At 37.3% G+C, this 20,333-nt stretch overlaps 1 long non-coding RNA gene across 1 annotated transcript in view; it reads left to right on the top strand.

The window, feature by feature from the left end:
- Nucleotides 1-20,333, top strand: part of LOC135789323 (uncharacterized) — a 36,232-nt gene that overhangs the window by 2,231 nt on the left and 13,668 nt on the right. Inside the window, exon 2 of the long non-coding RNA XR_010547529.1 lies at nucleotides 15,568-15,725. This is a non-coding gene — a long non-coding RNA (uncharacterized lncRNA). The remainder of the gene's footprint in view (nucleotides 1-15,567; nucleotides 15,726-20,333) is intronic.

Genomic DNA, 20,333 nt, shown 5'->3' with positions numbered 1-20,333 from the left:
CCGAAGCGTACAGAATTTCAGGTTCTGCTTTGGTTTCATTTCGTGTTTACAAAACGAACCGCGCAAGCAATATACTCGTGAACATTGAGGAACACGGAGTCTCCGTTGCATCTGTCCATTTGTTGGCCTTCTTCGCGTTCGGCAATAAATTATTGCTAACCAATACCAATACCAATGCACTCGAGAGCGAAGCGAGTTTTATTGGTTCATCGACGCATAGGTAGTCTTGAGCCCGGTGTGAATGTATAGCAATCGCTTTGAATTATTGTTTTTTTGGCTCATTAAATAAATTTTCTGCTTGCTGCGCGACGTGTAAACGGTTAAAGGTGTTTTCAAACTGTGAAAATAATCACCAATCACTACGGACGAAATTAAAGAACAAAACAAGAATTAAAATAACAAAAGAAAACTTCATTTAAGATGATATATCTATCATAAATTACAAAAGAGTAAAAGAAGTTGAGAATATAAAATATTTCACAAAACAAATCGAAAAAAATGTAATTATTGATAGTTTTCTTAAACATTTACATATTAATAGAAATATTAAGTAAAAATTTGAGTAATTTATTTGATAGTTTGGTAATTTTAAATAAAAATTGTTTATTTATCACAGAAATTACATAAATGTTAAACATTTTGTGAAATTTTAGCAAAATTTTTCTATAAACAAATTCTTTTATTTAGGACAAAACAAACAAAAAACCAAGAAAAAATAAATAATCCTAAATTATTACCAAACCGGAAGCTTAAATTTTAAATATTCACAATAAATAACTTGGTGCACATACCGGATGTAGAAGATTACTCCATTTTCTTACAAATTAAGCCTATTTTGAGGTCAAAATGCCCACATTGCAAATGTTTTGTTTGCAACATTCGTGTACAACAACCACCTTCCTTGCCCTCGTCATTGTGCGGCAAAAAATTTAAATAATAGCCCAGCGCGAAGATAATAAAGTGCTTAACGCGCAGCGCGACAAGATTACAGGTGCGATTGTGCAACTGTCGCGAAAAACACACACACGACATTGTCGCCACCGCTCGAAAGCTGCTTCCATCCGCAGCTTTTGACGCTTTCTTTGGCGAAACGTTGCCGAAACACGTCGCGTAATAACACGTCACGCGCATGCTCATTATCTACGTGTGCGTATTTTTCGCTCGAAATAACGGGCGCTCAGATGAAAAGCGTTGAAAAGTCAAAAAACTTCCGAAAACGCCGATGCCGACTTCAAAGAAGGATGTAATTTGCATAAACATGTGAACGACATGCGAGTTGACACCTCGTCAATACATTGCATATTCTGCAGGTAGCTAATAATACGGCGTGTATTATTAAATGCTGTAATATCGTTAAAATCGTCGCTTTTTGTGTGTCGGCCGCATACAAAAGTCAAAAACTTTTTCGCGAAACGTAGCATTTGCATAAGCTGCAAACACAATACCTGGAAAATTTAATGCCGACAGGGCTGAGGTTAATTTTTACTAAGAACATTTTTGTGACTGACAGATGCAAACGCCTGTGAGAAATATTTTGTGTGCAAATAATCACGTTTTTATTTGCATTATGTATTTTTTTTGATGATGAAGATGTGTCTGGAATAAACTGTAGCTGTTTGGTCAGTAATTGATCGAAATTAACACGAACCCCGTATTTATTCATGAATGCGCGCGCGCACCCCCCGCTGAGTCGTGATCGGTTCATCAGCATCGAGGCGTCGTTCCACCTCGCTCACAACCGGTGCGCGCTGGGATGTAAATGCACTTTGAGAAATTACTTTACGTCGAGTCAGCGAGTTGCGAGTTGAATTTCCTCTCGACTTAAGAAGATATTAAGGTATTTCTTGTTTTGACGTTTGATCTCTCCTGACACGGAACACTGGATATCTCCGAAGGTGGAGATGTGCTCATAATAACGTTGTTAACGTTGTTAACGTTTACGAGATGATGGCGTATGATATCGTTTAATATTTTCATATTTTAATGCAAGCGATGCTTTAATAATTTAATCGTTTATGAATTATTCAAATTGGAAGATGAGCACTTGAGGAGAGAAAATGTGAATATTTTTAAACAAACGCCTTCAACTCGGAAAGTAAAAGATATAAAAGATTAATTTTTGTTGGTAAGGGAAGGTGTCAAAACATACAATGAAAATATTGTTATGTTGTTAATCACTATTGATTATTTTAAAGGAAATTATGGTGGAAATATTGTTGATTTTAATTTTGCACTAAAATAATTTCAGTAATTAATTAATATCTCACAAACTAATAAATATATTCGGATGATTTTTAATAAAATTAATTCAGTATTAAATACTCAATCAACAAAAATTTAGGTTTTAGCGGTGATAATTAAAAAAAATACAAGGCAATTAGTGTCAATTTGAGGTTTTTTAAAAATGTGCATCTTTAATTGCTTATAACTAATTTTACGTTTATCAAAACAACATCAAATTTTTACTATTCGATCCTAAATTTACTACTAAACGTATGTATCTGCAAAGTTTGGTTACTGTGCCGTTAATAGTTTTTCTGTAATTACCAAAAAAGGTGCTTTCTGAATGTAAATTCCTCAACCTTCACATTTCGAATTTATTCTCAATTCATTTGAATTTAAAACAATGTCATACCTACTTTACCCATTTATCAAAAAACATGAAAGAATATATGATTGAGTTTTACTGCTGGAAATAATCCTATGTTGATCATAATAATTTCACGCTTGGTAAATTTGTTTATTTTCCGCATTCTGCACGGCGATAAACGACAATTTCACAATAAATATTGCAATTGTGTTAGCATGCGTGTCGTGCGTTTGGCAAATTTGCTCACGCTCATTGCAACACAATAAAACGTCGGTGTGCCGTTTGATTTATGATGTGCTGCGCATCAAGGTGCGATCGGTAACTGAAGAAGTCCTCAAACCAACAACAACGACGTACACATAAAACTGAATAAACCAAGTTAAATTCAACAAAACGACGCTATTCATTCTTAAATACATTTTCATTGAAACGTTATTGTATAGAAAATAAGTGTGACTTGGCCGAGGACAAAACTTTAACAACTATTTCATTATTTTTTTTGTTGTGCATGTTTTTGGATATTTTCGTGAAGGGCCACTTGACCGTTCTATTATGTCGTGATTATTTTTTTGACACTAGGGTGTCGTTTACAAATTATTTCTTCTACCTGAACAAGCAGCAAGCTGTGCGCTCACGTCGTCTTTGCAGGTGATGCTTAACTTCATTAATTTAAACAACACAGAAAAAAAATTTGAATTTTAAAACAAATATTTTTATTATTCGAAAATTAATACTTATCGCAAGCGTGGCATGCAACACGAACGCCGAAAATAAAATAAAAACTTTCTAAGTCGTGTAGTCGTGGCGATAATTACAATATTTCTAACTGTGCATTCGTTTCGATTGGATTCGATTCGACATTCGATTCAATTTCGAACTCAACATGTAACACAGCGTCGGTTGTTGAGCTCGAGCGCGTTTGTTATTAATAGATAGCATTATTGCGTTCATTATTTCGTCTGCGATGCGTGTAATAATCGTGTTACACGTATCAATCGTTAACAAATTATTATTTCGAAAATGATACCTACATTAGCCATGTATGTGAACTTTAGTTTTCAATTTAATTTTGATTTCTAACTGGATAATGATTAGGTAATGTTAAATTTAATTTCTTATACTTTATTTTACTTTTACTTTTAAGTAAAAAAAAAATACTTAAATTTTTTTGAATTTTATTTTATTTAGTTGGCTGTAGTTGTAGTTATAGTTGTAGTTGTACTTACTAATAATAACTTGTTGTAACCGCAACAAATCTTCATGTTGCGTTTCGGGAAAAAAGCGTTTAGCAATGCGGGTCGCGTCCTGGCTGGTTGTTATATTCCGCGACACTCATGCGTTATTCATGCGCTCGCCGGCCAGCGGACGACAATAACATGATTTTCCACGGACGATCCACGGCCGCGCTGTAATTTGTATCAAAATTTTATTGTGTATTTCCTATGTGTTATAACGCGCGCGCGCGACGCGAAACAATGGCTTTTTAACGAGGATATGCTAATATGTTGCGAGCGCCAGGCCATCCTCGATTCTTGACGAAGAGGAAGAGGATGCGACGCCGCCGACGTCGGTTAGATTCATCACTGCGATCGTCTCACTAAAAGTCTAGACTTACTAATAAAATATTTATTGTGATTTGAATTTTTATTTCGAGAAAATAATTACCATTCTTAGTTTATTTCAATATCTTGCATTCTTAGTTGCCTAAAGTCATACAGTGTGTTCTTATAGAAAACAAAATCAATAGATTTATAACTAAAGAATGGAGAAACAAATTTTTCCTAATTTTTAATTTTTGAATTTTGCCCACATGTTGAGGGTTTTTTAAAGCATTTGTTGTTTGCTGTCACGTGAGTTAGGTTAGATTAGGTTAGGTTCAATACATTTCATAAATATTAAAAAAAAAAAACATAATTTTGGGTATTTATTTTATCAAAATACCAAAACAGAAATAAATTCTTGTAATAATTGATTAAACCCAACATATACTTATATAAAATTCTAATCTGCGTTTAAAACGTTATAATTAGCGTGATTATTTTTTTCGGCGCGATAATTTAAGCTGTTTGTTAACGTTGAAAGCCAATAATTAACGCCCAATATTCGATTGGATTCCGTCTTGTATACATTTGTGGGTTATTAACTTTTCATGTCTCGAAAACAATATTTGTATTGCTTGTTTTCGGCCATGATTTATACCTTTTCGACAGATGATTATATCAAGCATTTTAATTCTAATTTTTTATTATTTTTTCTCCATAATTAAGCGCTACACCTTGGCCGGAAAGTAAAAAATATAAAATGTAATAATTTTATCATTGCAAAGCTCGTCGTCTTCGAGTGGTGAGTGGGGGTGTTTAATTTATTATTATTGGCGCCATTGTTAACTAGGCCCGTGCCGGGAATGACAACCGGGACCGCACAGAAATCACCAGCGCCGTCGAGACACCTTAGTTGCTTGTTTTTTTCTATTCAGCACCTGCACGTCGCCATGAATCACAACGCGTCGAATTGCTAAACGTCCGAACGTTCTAGGAAGAACTTTGCCATCAAATTGATCACACCGCCGATGCATACAAATTAATACGCGAACGCATCCATGCGCCACGCATCCGAATCGTGTGTTAATGAGATTTTTAAATAACATATTTATTTTTGTAATTTTTCCACACATTTTCTTCATCGAAACGCATTCGTGTACGGCGATCTGATCCTGAAGATTATTTACGACTGGCGCATAATTACGTTATGCCTCAGAACGTCCTCTCGAAACGCGCGCGCGCGGGTAAGTTAATTTTAATGGCCGCTTTAATGATCAATATATTACGCACATAATTACAGGCTAATAAAACGATCGGGAAATATTATAATGCGCGCGCTCGGACATTAACGACGCACTATTGAAAATCGTGGAAAATTGCCGAGTTTATCGTCGACGACATTATTACATCAATTAAAATTGCTCGATAAATACATACACGCAGTTTGTATACAATTTTGGAAAAAATTATCGGAAAGTTTGTTAAATTGGCTTTAAAATAAGACTGGTTTCAATAAATTATCTTAATTAGTTCTTGAGTTATTTGCAATTAAATTTTTGAGGTAAATATTATGGTGTTTATTTGTTAGGTGGCGCCACTATGAAAACACACCTTAAATACTTGAAATTCTAAATTCTTCAGGTGAAACAAAGCAAATTATCAATTATTAATCATAGCTCATGGCTGGTAAACCGCTACGAATTCATTGATTCAATTCTTTCTTGTTCACAACGCAAACACAAGCCCAGATGATGTGATTGTGGTTGCATGCATTCCGGTTGTTTATATTACGTATAATAATACGTCGAAATGTGTATTTTAAAACGTCGATGATAAATGATGATGCCCGCGGCTCGAAACGATGTTGCGGGTAATAGTTACGTACAAATGTATCGAAGAGCGCCAACATGCCAACAAACTGTTAGGTGTTGCGCGCTCGCATATTAAATCAACTCAGAAAACTCATCGCCCCGTTGCCTTTTCCGACCCGGACAACAACCCAACAACAAACAACCGACAAGCAAACACAATCACGCGCAAGCCGCACAGCTGTGCCATTAAGTAGGCAACCAAACACACACACACACATAGTTATATAATAAACAAGCGCGCAAAGTGTTTGCTGTTTGCACGCTCGACTGGTTGCTGGCGTTTGTTTCACTTGTTTTGGTTATGTATGTGTGTGATGGGTTATTGGTGTTCGCGGCGCTAAAACGATTACCAATATCGTTCGTTGAGTAGTATGGCGCGCGCATTGTTTATGCACTGTTTATCCAAACGCCCGCCATTGCTCCAAGGGGCGATCGTTTTACGAATCGACGATTTTATGCGCGCTCGTTATTTATTGCGCAAATTATGCGAGCGCAACAGAGTCACGTGCATTAATAAACATGTATGAAATAATTGCGGCGCTATTGAGCGGTCTTAAATTTGAGGTTAGATCGCGATCGCGGCCATATTGCTGGTAATTTGTTGACGTTTGTTGTAATATATCGACGCGGTAATTGACTTTATAATGAAGAGGGTGAAAAATCAATGGGGGTTTTTCATCCCGCTGGGAAAAAAGCGCCGGCGTGGCAGTTTTTCGAGCGTCATAAATAACCTTAATCCGGCGCTCGCTGAAAAAAACAACAAAAGGCACTGAAGGTAATAAAGGCACTAAAATGCAAACGAGGCCCAACGAGGAGGATTCGACTGTCCGCCCGAAAGACATTCCTCTCCCGAGGGCCAGCGGTTGGCGTGCGAGGCGCTAAGAAAACAATTTAAATTTAAATAATAGTTGGCCCGCTTAAATATATTCGGCCGGTGGGCAGAGCTCGAAGCCGGGCGTTTTCAGGACCAGTTAATATCATGCTAAATTGTATATGAATACTAATAAACTTTAAAACGACCTCTTTCAAAGACACACACACTACTCACACACCAATATCAATTCATTTCAATTCGGCTGGTATTTTTTAGACTTTTTACGGAGTCAATAAACACACAGATTACCACCACTTATTTATCATCTCTTCATGAGACACACATGAAAAAGACGAAGTCAATCTTGATCTTTTCTTCTTCTGCTTTTTCTCTTAGTGTTCGGGGCAGCGCCTCGGTTTTAATTTATTTATTCAGTAACAATGTTTGGGGTGTTAAGGATGCGTTATTTATGGCTTTGCATTGCTCGCTCGGCGCGTCGATAAAACCTGTACTAATAATTTTTAATAATTTTCGAAACGAGCGCCGAGCGGATGGAAATTATGCATTTCGTCGCCTTAATTTTCGGCCGAAAAGCCAACACGGTGTGTGGAGCGTGGTCGAGAAAAATTTAACGCTAAGAGTTCGTGCCGTCGGACATCATAAATCGGCTGAGATTACTATAATTCATGTCGCCGTGCAACACCACCGCAACCAAGCGAACAAAAAAAATCCGAACGGTTGAAAGGTGTTGATTTTTTAAATATTTATATATATGCTGAGTGCAATCTGCATAAACTTGCTATTTATGTGTATTTTACTTGTAAAATATACCTACGTAAAACGCCATCTGCGGTAAAAATTTTCAACTAAAACAGGTAGCTTATATTACACAGTGGTAAAAATAATATATTTCTGCAGAGGAAACAATTTATGTTCTAAAAAAAATATAACATAAAAGGTACTATATCAAAAAATAACAAATTGGAAACGAAATGTGCAGCCAGGTGACAAAGAGTCAAAAATTCGTAGCCGTGTAAGGCACACGTAAGATCGGATTGCCGCGCAGCAGACCGTAAACGCCGGTAAACTAGCCGTAAACAACCCTCTTTCGAGGGATAATTGGCGTGAAAGTGATTCGAAAAGCAAATATTTATTTTCAATTTATCACACTTTACAAATGCCAAAAGTTATCAATTGATTTCAGACCGTTAATATTTTTCCGTCGCATTTATTGTGTATGATTTAGTAAGAACAAGATGGCGCTTTGAAATAAATCCTCAGACACATCCAACTTCCTTATACGCGTTGTTGTTATATGCTATAGTTTATATTTGCTGTAGCTATGAACAAGCAGCGTCATTTGTTAGCAGTTTGTCGCCTGTCTGACAATATAAACCCGCCGCTTTGCACAAGCCCAAAACCAAACACGCGCCGTCCAACAAACAACAAACACACATAACCAACTTTCAACTGTATAGGCAACCAAGAATACCTATACTTGTGTAACTAGGCGCGCGCGCGTCCGAAATTGGATTGCAGGATTGCGGATTGTCGCGCACATGTTGTTCGCGACGTCGCTATTGCTGAATTGTTTGTTGTGTGTGCGCGCGCGCACGCATTTGCGGCATTGTTTGCGCGTGATGAAGAACACGGCTAACAAACGCCGACGGCATCATGGCGCACGATTCCTCCACATTCGAGAACATATTCGAATAGATCAGGACGCATCGATGTGGCTGGCTTTGTTTGCGCGCTGATTGTCGAAGCGTGTTGCGGCCGGTTTGTTGTTGTGTGCCTCCAGAAGTTTCTACCCACACATTCACACGAGATAAATGTGCACACGCTATCATAGCACTGGAGGCGGCGAATTCATTACGGTTAACATTAATAATAACGCGCCGATGTCTGCAAATATCAATTGGCACGGCTTTTCTCCGTACATAACCTTTAAATTGAATAGAACTTGTACTAGGTTAACATAGATGGCGTCGTTGTAAAATTTCAACATCAACTTGAAAAATATCTAACGATGCGTGCCGTATAATTTATTAATAATAGAGATTACATACCTATGCTTTAATTTCCGGTCTTTCAGTACATATTGCAGGTTAGCAATGTAATAAGTAATATAAAACATATAATTAGTAAAATAAGTAAGTAGAAATTTTGCAAATTTAAATAAGTACTTGATATTATTCTAGTACTTGACGGTTCTCACGATGAGAATAAAATTTTGTTCAAGAGTTAAGTCGACTTAAATCATGCGTAAAGCGTTTGTCGAAATGCTAATAACCGAAAAAGATCAAGATTTCGTCTGTGTGCACACTGATGGAATTTTAATAACCTCACTTTTTTTCCTAATATTGTTATTTCTATTCATGTATTCACTTCGCAACCCGGATTTGTCCTTCCGTCCCTCGTGGGTGGTGTTCGTAGTTATTAGATTAATTTTTGATTTCTAGCACCTGGCTGGTACTTAATTCTCCAAAGTTATCCTAGCATAAAATTAAATCCTTGAATGCAGAGTCAAGTGGTCTAAGAATCACGCATCACGTTGTATTCAATCGATTCCGCCCTCTGTTCCCAATTCAATTTTCATAAGTTAACCATTTGTTGAATAGCGCCTGCGGTACACATTAAACGCATCGGTCAATATTGATTCAAAAGGCACTCGAGTTAATAAAACGTCATCTCGAGTGGTTGGTTTTTGGGCCAGTTTCTACGCTTTCGGGCATTGTGCGGCTGCGTCCATTGTGTCGAAATTCCATGAATACAGAATACACGCCGCGAAAAGATACCCCAATTCAGAAGCGTTTAAAGTGTATTTTGGGTCATTCTCCAGCAACTAGGGACTGATTTTACACTCCGGTGGTATTGAAAGGTGTGAATACACAAATGCTCAACGATTACAATGCCGAACGACATTTGAAAGGGCTTTTCATGTTCTAAGTCAAAAGTTAAGTCAACTTAAACTACATTTTAATGCTTGCACATACAGCAAAATTTAAAAAATGCGGTAAATTTGTTTTTTGTCGAATGAATACTTTTGAAATAACTTAAAATATTAATGAATTTAATAATCCCGTGTAAACGAAGTTCATTAGCGTGCTGAGGCAGGCCGGTCGTAATATTTCTAAGTAATAACATTATTAAGTAGCATCTCACGCATTGCGCGCATGCTCGCGAAGCTAAAGTGAGCTGTAAACGCAGGTGCTGATGTGATTACGAAATTATTCACAACTCATTAAGAAGCTTTTGCTGAAATCAACAAGTTTCAATGGTTCTAGCATTTCTTTGGCTGCTTGGTTTTATCGTGAAAGCAATGCCGAACGTGCAAATTATCTTGGAAGTAATTAGCGCATATAATTATTGACAATTAACAACACTTGCCAACACGTTGCGTAATTACCTATTGGTTAACAGCTTTTCAAACAAATGTTTTCATGTCGACATTAGTCTATTCCGTAAAATTTAAAATACCATACATAAAATCAGTTTTATTACGATTTGGGTAAAAATCCAGTCGGAATTTTACGGCAAGAGCAATTAAAAGCTTATTAGTGCGTGTTTCAAGGGTTTTGAAACATCATAAACCCTCTGAAATGGTTCCGGCTAATGATCCGATCCGCACATTGTAAAAAAACGCTTGTAAAACAGTGTGAATTAGGGTTTTATAACCTTAAAATGTAATTTTGGTAATGTTTTAATTTTTGTTTATAATCCAATTACATTATACCGTAATTATATGAGAATGAGTGTTTGTTAAGTGATGTGAGCGTTAGTGTTAGCGCTCGCTGTGCTTGAAGTACTTACCTAAGTAAGATTAGAGATGTAGATGTTGGAGTGTGCCTTAAAGTCTTAATTGCTGCGCGTGGACCACGAGTGTTTATAATAATGACCAGCGGCCATGGTCGCGATCGCGTTTCACACCGGAGAGAGGAGAATAACACGACAAGCAAACAATTAATTCGCGCCTTACCGCTATGGCGACGGCGGCCATTTTGCGCGTCCAATGCAATTCGTACCGGTTTTTCGCTACAATCGCCCACGGTAATTAATTAGCAGCAATTATATTTGCATGCACACAGAATAAATTACGCTTTCATTTTATTGTAAGTCGTTATTTATTCATTTCTAATCTAGTTTATATTTTCGCTAGTTTATCAAAAGTCATGTTGTACCTAAATTAAATCTATGAAGGAAAGTGTGTAAACCATAATTTATGCAAAAATTATAATTGATTACCTATATAAGAGAATAGGTAATACGTAATTATGCAATACTGCAATGGACGTTTTTGTTTTTTTATTATCCAAGTTCGAAGAAGTCGTAAAAGTCATCCGTCCGCTGGAAAAGCAACAAACCCTTCTCTTAACCGCAATAATTTGGGCATTTGAGACGCATGTAAAGGCGCAGATAATTATAAAGCAAACACACGTAAAGCGTGCTGTAGCACTTTGCATAATTTATTTATTGTCCACCACGCGTGCACTATACTAATAATCTCCACTTCTCGATGATTCCAGCGCGACAACGACGTGTAAAACGGCGGAAAAAAATATTTACGCTCGGCCAGCATCAATATGCTGCGCTCGCGGTAAGAACGTCATAAAAAGGCCGTAAAATCGTACGGATATTCTGTTACCTGAATTGTTGATTTCGGCCAGTTCGCCAGCTTGTACCGGTGCACACCGATGATATTAACATTTAACATCATTACCGCCGATTTTTGTCTACCGAAACTTTTCAAAGTCACTTCCAAATGCCTCGCATACAAAATATTTCATTTTACGACCTTTTTTAAGGTTCCACCATGGACACACTGTATGTCATTGACACCTGGAGTTGTAATCCGTGCGATAATCTGTGAATTTGCGTCGCTCGATGTGTTAATCTCACGTTTTCTCGTTTATAATAATCAAATGATTTGTATTCGCTTTTTAAAAACACGTTAATAACGTCGTAAACTTTTTCGATATTAAATAAGTCGTAACATCAAAATGTCATAATTTAGTTTTATGTTTTGGCACTAATGAGGCTGCTTTTCGAAAAATTCTGTGTGAATACACACATAACCTATATTTTGACTTTTTTGAGGTTATGTTGAAGTGACAGGTGATTACAGCGCCCTCTCAGTTAATTTTATCATTTTATTACTTAATAAGCACTGTCGCAATTTAAACGTTATTCGCTCGCACCCTCTTGATACACTCACCCCTAAACAAACCCTTGTGCAAGCAATTTCCATCTTCACTACCGCACGACTTTTACTTTCATGATGATGCTGAAACTATGAACTAAACCGTTTCACTTTAGCATCCTTCTCTGATACGCTGCCGGATTCACGGCGTGGAATCACGTCACGGATTTTACGAGGGGTTGAGATCTCCCCCAGAGGAAATAAGATCCGGTGGCCATTTTCCGACGCGCGTCGCTATTATTTAAGTAATTGTTCTAGGCTATTAGCCGTGCGCTGGTAATCCGTTTAGTGTAATTTAGCTCGGAGGTTGGCTTCCATTTATTTTGTCCTTGGGTTGGGTTGGTCTAGAATAGGATTATCCCAAACGAGGACGATCCGGATAGGTCGAATGTGAATAAAACTTAAACGAAATTCGCAGCGGAGCGAATAACCGGAAATAGAAATTACAAATTGGCGACATTCGAAGCGCGACTGCACAGGGTCGAATTTATTTTCCATGAAGATGTATAAAATTGAAGTTTAATGATTTATGACTGGTGTGACAGCTCAATTATGCCGAGGACCTGCCACCGTCGCGCAATAACGATGTACCTACACCTTACCTTTTCTTCGGCGAAGCGTGTATGTGTGTGTTGCGTCTGGAAGCAAATGGCCGCCGCGACATGTGCGAGAATTAATTTAGTGCTTAAATCGATACATACATATAACTCGTTACGCCAAGCGCATTATAAGCCCTATTGCCACTCCTAATTGAAAACTCAAAAGACTGCACACCCGCCAGAGGTCAGCAGCGTGCGGAAAATTATTACGTATCGGTCGTAAATGTGCGCGCGCGTTGCGTTTCAATTTATTTTTGAAACCGAATCACAACTTTAATTAGAAAATTACTACATTACGGCGGCTACCGAATGTTCCTGGAATTGGCGGGTTATTACTTTGTGTTCTTTATCCAACAAACAGTTAAAACGCAACACGACACGAGCAATTAATACTACAGGCCTCGCATCGATAAATAATAATAATTTACGATTAAAGTGTTCGATGTTGGCATAACTTTTTTTTTTTTGCGTGCAAATAATGAAGCAGGTGTAAGTTGGTAGAGGGAGACTTGTCCACTGCTGCGGCTCCTGAAGGAATTTCGTTGCGTTGGAAAAAAACAATCGCGAGTCACACGCGAAGTGTGGGATAATGTGGGATAGTAGATTTTCGAGCCGTTGTTTCGGTTTAGGACTGTCAATCTCCGCGGCGAGCTATAAATCTGCGTCATCGCCAAATCGCATAAAAAGCAATTTATTCCTCGCTGCGGAGCGCATTCCAACGCGAGGTTTTGCCGGCGAAAACACGAAAAGCGACCAGCAGACTGTAATTTCGGACAACGCCGCGCGCAAAAACACAAAAAAACAACAAACGCACAGAATAAGAAAAATTTAGGGAATCCGCCGGACGAGAAAATTATTCATGAATGCCAAGCGAAACCAAGACGAAATCATCATATTTTTCAACTTTACCAAGTTTTTAGAACAAAAAATTAAAATTTGATTTTATCTCCTGCACCGCATGCTTAACAGACACAAGTGGAGTAAGTTTTAGACATTTTTTTTTCGTTGTGGTGGACATGTTTAAAACTGTCAATTAAACTTGACTGAATCACGTCACTTTCAGCGCCGAAGTAAACTCATGAATTAAAACATTTGACCAACATAAAACAGCGCACACGCAAATAAAATACACCTTGTTTTCTGTGTTACGAAAAAAGCAACGCTGGCGGAATCCTAACACTTTGCATTTGCGATTCGCGTCGTTTAGAGTCTCGCGCGCCTTTTAAATTGAATACAATGGTATAAATAAACGACGCATAACATGCGAGCGAGATCAAAACACCTGTATGTACGTTTTGTCCGCGAGCGGGTCGAAATGTCGCGCTGGCGAATTTGTTGGACACATTGGACACCAGCTCCGAGGCTCGAGTCAAAATGTGTTGTCTTTGGTGTCCGAGCGGTTGATGCTGGGCGCGAAATATCGACCGCGGCGTGTAGATGGCTATCTTTATAACGCTACAAATCTGACACCTAACATGGCGCGCAATCACTTGCACGCGCACATCTCTGTTACGAGCTGATTTTCAATTGCAACATGCACTTCATCTAAATGTTACAGATTGGAAACACAAAAACATAAAAAATAAATTAAAATAATACCTACCTACTTATAATACAGGAAGTCATTAAATTTTACTAATAAAAGCAATATTCTATTGTTTTGCGGTCCAATTATGCGCCATTTTAACTTGGTAATTTTATAGATGGCGCTATTTGAAACATCAAAGACATCAAAAGAAATTCCCAACATTTCAACGTTTACGGAACGTTTCCGAGCGCGTATCTTGCAGCATTTGTGGGCATTCGTGAACTCCGATTAGGATCGCTTGTTTGTCGCATGTTTAACATAACCGTTCAACCTGGACATGACCTAATCATAACCGCCATTACATAATCGTCTCGGGCGTCTTCGCGACGCTGAAATTCTTCTAGCTGGAACGTCTAACGTCCGTAAACTGCTCCTAGTTAACTTTTATTGTCCTTGACTTCATCATCACAATTACATACAATCTTGGGCAATAAGTGGCGTTTTCACAGAATTCTACAAGACAAGAATTCAACTATTCCAGCAACAAGAATTCAACCGGTATTGCATTATTCTAGTGTAACACAACAATACAAATCGAATTGGGAATAAATTTTCTTCGGAAAGTTTTTATTGTTTAAAGTGTTGCTATTGTGAGTTATGCTATTGTTAAAAACCACGTTGTAATCTAACTTATGCCCATTAGATGACTAATTAACGTCAGAATCGCGTCTTGAATGATCCAGCTTTCAGCAGTAGAAGATTTAAAACTTAAATATACAAAGCGTTCAAAGATATTAACAAAACTTTATGACTGAAGGAGAAATATATAAAAATGTTGCTTTTATAACAACCACATGGTATATATTTATGTGTTTTTTGTTCTACGCTGATGCGTTGTTGGCGAGACGAACGACGTTCGCTTTTTGATTGATACAAAACGCGCGCTCGCAAAAAACCACCACGAATAACAAACTGGCTCGCGAATGTGCGCGCATATCACAAATACCGCCGCTGGAATTCGTGATTCGTCCTTTTGCCATCCTGTGCACACGTGTAAATCGCACGCAACGCGTCGCTGCACCGCTGAAAATTCCAACCCGCCATAGTCACACGCCTCTCCAACCCATAAACACATACGGATACAAATTATACGCACGCTAATTGAGTACTCATTATCGGATTTTTAAACGGTATCATTTTTTATTAATACTTAAATATTTTGTACTAAAAAACTTTAAAAAAAGAGATGGAATGAGTAAAAATGCAGGTGTTTACTAGATGCTTATCTAATTTACGAGCGCGTCCACCCTTCGCGCGCATGTCATCGTCATCCTGTATGAGTGTGCGTTTAACTTTAGCGTGTCATAATTGTGCTAGATTATGTGGCGATATGTGCGCTCACCATAATTTTATTTTTGTTTCAGGTTTTTTCGTTGTCCACCTTTCTTCGAAGAAAGTCATCCTTCGTGAGACATTCGAGTTTTAATGGGGATCATCATATGCTCGTTTGGTCTGCTCGCCACACGTTTCTGGGGTCTAATCGGGACAACGACGACGACCGAATGGTAGAAACGTGACGCGGGTACGTAACACAATTCAAATCATAAAATATCAAAACGTTTCTAACAAGCAACAAAAATGGGTTTTATTAATATCATTAATATATATAAGGTTAAAGCTTTTTGTTGTTGCATAGATAAATCATATTTTTGAATTTTTCTAAAAAAATCTCTTGAATTGGCAATAATTGAACACATATGACAGAATCTTAAAATATTTAGGTTATATTAAGTTGAATCTGTAATATAAAATTGAATCGCAAAATCTGTTGGTAAGCGCATAACACTACAACGCCTAGACCAATTTGACCAATTCTTTTTTTTAAATGTTTCTTAAAGTCAAAGGATGGTTTTTACGATGAGAAAAATTCGAATAAATGCCGGGAAAACACAAAAGACAGCATTTTGCTATAGGGTAAAAGTTGGCATTGAGATTCAGTCATAGTTATAGTTAAATAGTTGAATCCGAGATGGCGCGCTGAAGTGCATTAGTAGCAATTCTTTATATATTTAATTTCTTTAAAATAAAATTTAAATTTAAAATAAAATCTAGAACAAGAGAGTAAAAAAAATTACATTTTTATTAAACACTACCGGGATGAAGTTGCGGACAAAAGCGAGTTTTTTATAATTTATGGTTATATTAGGTTAAAATCTTGGTAATTCCATAGAAAAATCTTGAGTTTCGAAATTTAAAAAAAAATGCTTTAAATATTTTTAAAATTTACGAAAATACGACGAAAAGCACTTGATCTTAGATTAATAAAAAACCCAATATAATAAAACATTGAAATATAATACTTGGCGGAAGTAAATATGACTGAAATTGCAGTTGCATCAAAGTACAAACATGTTTCTCATTTAATGAAATGTGTGTTCCTTGATGATACTACCGAAATTGAGAAATTCCCCGAAGAAATACCGGGCATATTTGTGTTATAAACAAGGTATCAGGTATAATTTGACCGTGTCGTTCCACCTCGAGCTGGACGACAATAAAAACACGCCGAAAATGCAAAGGAGACGAACATCTGTTCGCCGACTCTCGAAATTGACGGCGAGATGCCAGCGTGACGATTTAATAAAATTGTCAACGAGATTTTTACTTCTGCTTGAAGTTAAAGTTCACGAAAAAAAAAAAGAACATACGAAATAAACGTGTTACCAGACACATAATCTGTATAAAATAAAATTTAAATACCTACGAATACTAATAATAATAATAATAAACACAGATGAAACAAGTTTATTAAAGAAAAATTAATCCGGTCTCGCGACTCGGCTCGTTAATGAAGCGGTTTAAGCAGATTACCGCGCCGCTAATATATTTATCTAATTAAATATTGTGTTTTATTGATCGTAAATTACCTCATTAATGCGCGCCAGCGTATCAGCGTCCGAATATTAATTTATTACGACCATTATGGCGTCGATTCGATTCGTATAAAGTCGTTCGTACATAAAAACTCACATAAAAAATGTATCAGCGCCGCTCTTTTTCGACAAGTATCATCTTAATCATTGTAATTGTCTCTGTTTATCGTTATATGGCTTATCAATAACGACAACAACAAACAACGTTTCTTCTGTGCGTTTAAGACATAAATTAGATAACATGATTGTAAATGCTTGAAAATAATTGATTATGATTAGGAAAACACGTGTTTTAATCTTGGTTCTAATGTCAAAGTTATAAATACATCAACAAATACAATGATTACTTATCAGGAACAAAATTACGACTAGATAATGGTTGATTTTTATTTAGGAAAATTTGAAATTTTGATGACTTCCGAATGCATTTTGAAAATTTCGGTATCGGTTTTCATTTTGTTTGATAAGGGTGCGAGTGTGATAACGCATTATATAATGTTTACATTGCGGATCCAATATGCCATAAAGCAAAACGCCCTCGGAATATCCACGCGCAATATGTCGCCCCGCCTGCGCCATAAACAAGCGAAACACCCCCGCAGCTAAACAAAAATGCGATATTAGACTGTCACTTGCGCCATCGGCAAGCAGGAATAAAGTCAACACCGAAAACCACCCCTCAAGGTTTTTACCGCGGCTTCGATCAATTCGCATTTCAGTATTTCTTATTTTATTCCTCCCAAAACAATACGTTTGGCGGATAGTGGTGGGGGGGCGGCAGTGTGGTAAAATCGAAGCCGCACAAATTGAATGGCATCAGGCGTACGAGCGACGCGGGACCCATTTCGGACTTGTGTGCACACACAAAAACAAAAAATATATATAATATAGACAACCAAGTGTACAATGCGCGTCGGTAAAGTTGTTTGCCGGGTTGCTGATCCGAGAGGACAATTATTTTCAATCGCAAGATTGGCTCTCCGCGAGTTATATCCGGTGGAATCCCATCGCGCTGTAACTGCACCCTGGAGTCGACTTTAAAATAAATCCGGTGACCTTTTTTCTTTGCTTTAAATAAAATAACCTCCAAAAAAAGTTTACACAGAGTATAAGCGAATGATTTCATTCAATTTTATTTCGTTGATTTTTTTTGTTCGTCTTCTTCAGTTATTTCAGTTATGTACCAATAACAGATGTCGCGCGAGATGCGAGTTACTGATAAAACAATTGGAAATTAATTAGGAAGACAAGTCAATATACAAGTGTGCTGGCCGACAAACGAAACGGCTCTTCGGACGTGGTGTGAAACGCGTTTCTTGAGAGCGGGCGCGCGCGCGAACAAACCCGTTTCCGACCCGGCTCGGAATTTACATTTTCTTAAATCACAATTACCGTGTTCATTAGCTAATTAACTGGTTGGTAATTAATTAAAACGCGAGCGCGCAACGTTAATCTATAAAATTCTTTCAGTTTCTCACACTTTTTAATCTTTAATCAAATTTAAATATTAACAGAGACTAAATTTGTTGATTTGATTTTTAGGTTAAATAAAATTAAATATTTACATTTTACGCGATTGGATTTAAAATGGTCGACAGTTGTGGTTATGTTTCTGCAGAACATGTTATGCAGGAATGCGATGGTATGCAACCAATATAGCACGTGTGGACAAACAAATGAGCGCGTTAAACACATAACGGACGATTCACATAAAGCAAGTTCTCGTTTCGCTGGAAGTAGAAAGCGTTTCGAGTGTTTCGTATGAATATGTGTGTTAGTGTGAGTGTGATTGTGTGCGTGTTAATCTTTTCTTCTGGGAAGAGCCACGCGTAATCTGATATCTCTCGGTGCGGTGGTTGCGAGGCGCGCGCGCCTGTTAAGGTTAAAATTAATGTTTATGTCCCCCGTGCGCCGTCCATCTTGCGCCTAGGACGTCGCTCTTTATCAAGATGTTCACTTGTTTAATGTTCCACACCGAAAACTTAACACACACATAACAAGCGAAACAAAACGGGCTCGGATTCGAACGAAATTACAACAAAACAAAAACAAAACATAACCTCAAAGCTAAAACGAATAAAAAATGAATCCAAAGGCCTAAAGACGCTTGAGTTATTTATGGTCGTGTAATTGTGTCATATATAAATGTCAGCTAAATCGTTTAATTAAAACTAATAAAACGTGTTCGAAGCAAGACCCATCGAAAATTTTTGTTCCGATGGTTTAATTAAACAGCGCATTTTTGAGATTTTCCGATGACGATTTTGTTAACCCTTAAATTGATTGATCACGTTCACCTAAGCGCAGCCAGATGTTAGGGGGTTAGAATTTTTTGGAAATTTTGTAAAACACTCCATCACTTTTGAACACACGCACACGAAATCTGATACATATTTGAGTCGAACTAATTAACAACTCAAAATGTAGTGTATGCGCAGTCAGCCATTTTATGCGTATTGATGTGAGGTTATGTTGTCAGCCGCATGTCACTTGTTTACGGCGTTAATTGAGCTGTATAGTTCGACTCTTCCTTAAATCATTAGCATATTTAATTCGGGCGCAATATATCATGTCGGATTTGTATTCATGAACACTTGCGACGCTTTTACAATATTCACTTGTTTCGGCCGGCGATCCGGCATTGAGCACGCATTGAAACATTGAAGCTCCGCTCTTGCCTGAATGGCTCCGATCTTGGTGGAACCTTTCACTCGTTCGTTTCACTATCTAATTAATCATCGCCGTGCGGTCGGACAGCGGCGCACAAACTCGTTCGATTTCTTCGCCCGGCCAAACCAAACACGGCGATGAGTTATCGCGTCGAGATCGTTATTACTTTATTTACGAACGCAGCCAAACAGCCAAATTGATTGGAAATAGTTATAAATGGCCAAATTAATGGTACTTGTTGAATGGATAACAATTTGTATCGGAATTATCTATGTTTTGTGTTGTGTTTGAGGTTAAATTTTTTCTTAAAATAGCCTCACATTTGTAGCGTAATAACTCCAGCACTTAAAGTCACAAACAATTGGAAATTTAAAATAATGATTAACGAGCAAAAGGCGAAAATTGTGATTTTGGTGTGTGTAATAAAAGAATAAATAACTAAATAAATATACAACATTTTACATTCGAAATAAGGATATAGTGCAATTACTCTTATCACTGCAATAAATTTCGATAATATTAAATCCCACTTGTCCGAAATAATAAATTAAAACAAAATAGTATTAACGAAATAAAGTTACAATCTA

The sequence above is a fragment of the Atheta coriaria genome, unplaced genomic scaffold (genome assembly GCF_025399875.1).
Source record: "Atheta coriaria isolate IRGN ID8LTWV9N9 unplaced genomic scaffold, Caltech_Dcor_3.1 hic_scaffold_3_pilon, whole genome shotgun sequence".
NCBI classification, from domain to species: domain Eukaryota; kingdom Metazoa; phylum Arthropoda; class Insecta; order Coleoptera; family Staphylinidae; genus Dalotia; species Dalotia coriaria.
The sequence above is the reverse complement of the archived record's forward strand: the minus strand, read 5'-3'. Positions and strand labels throughout refer to the sequence as shown.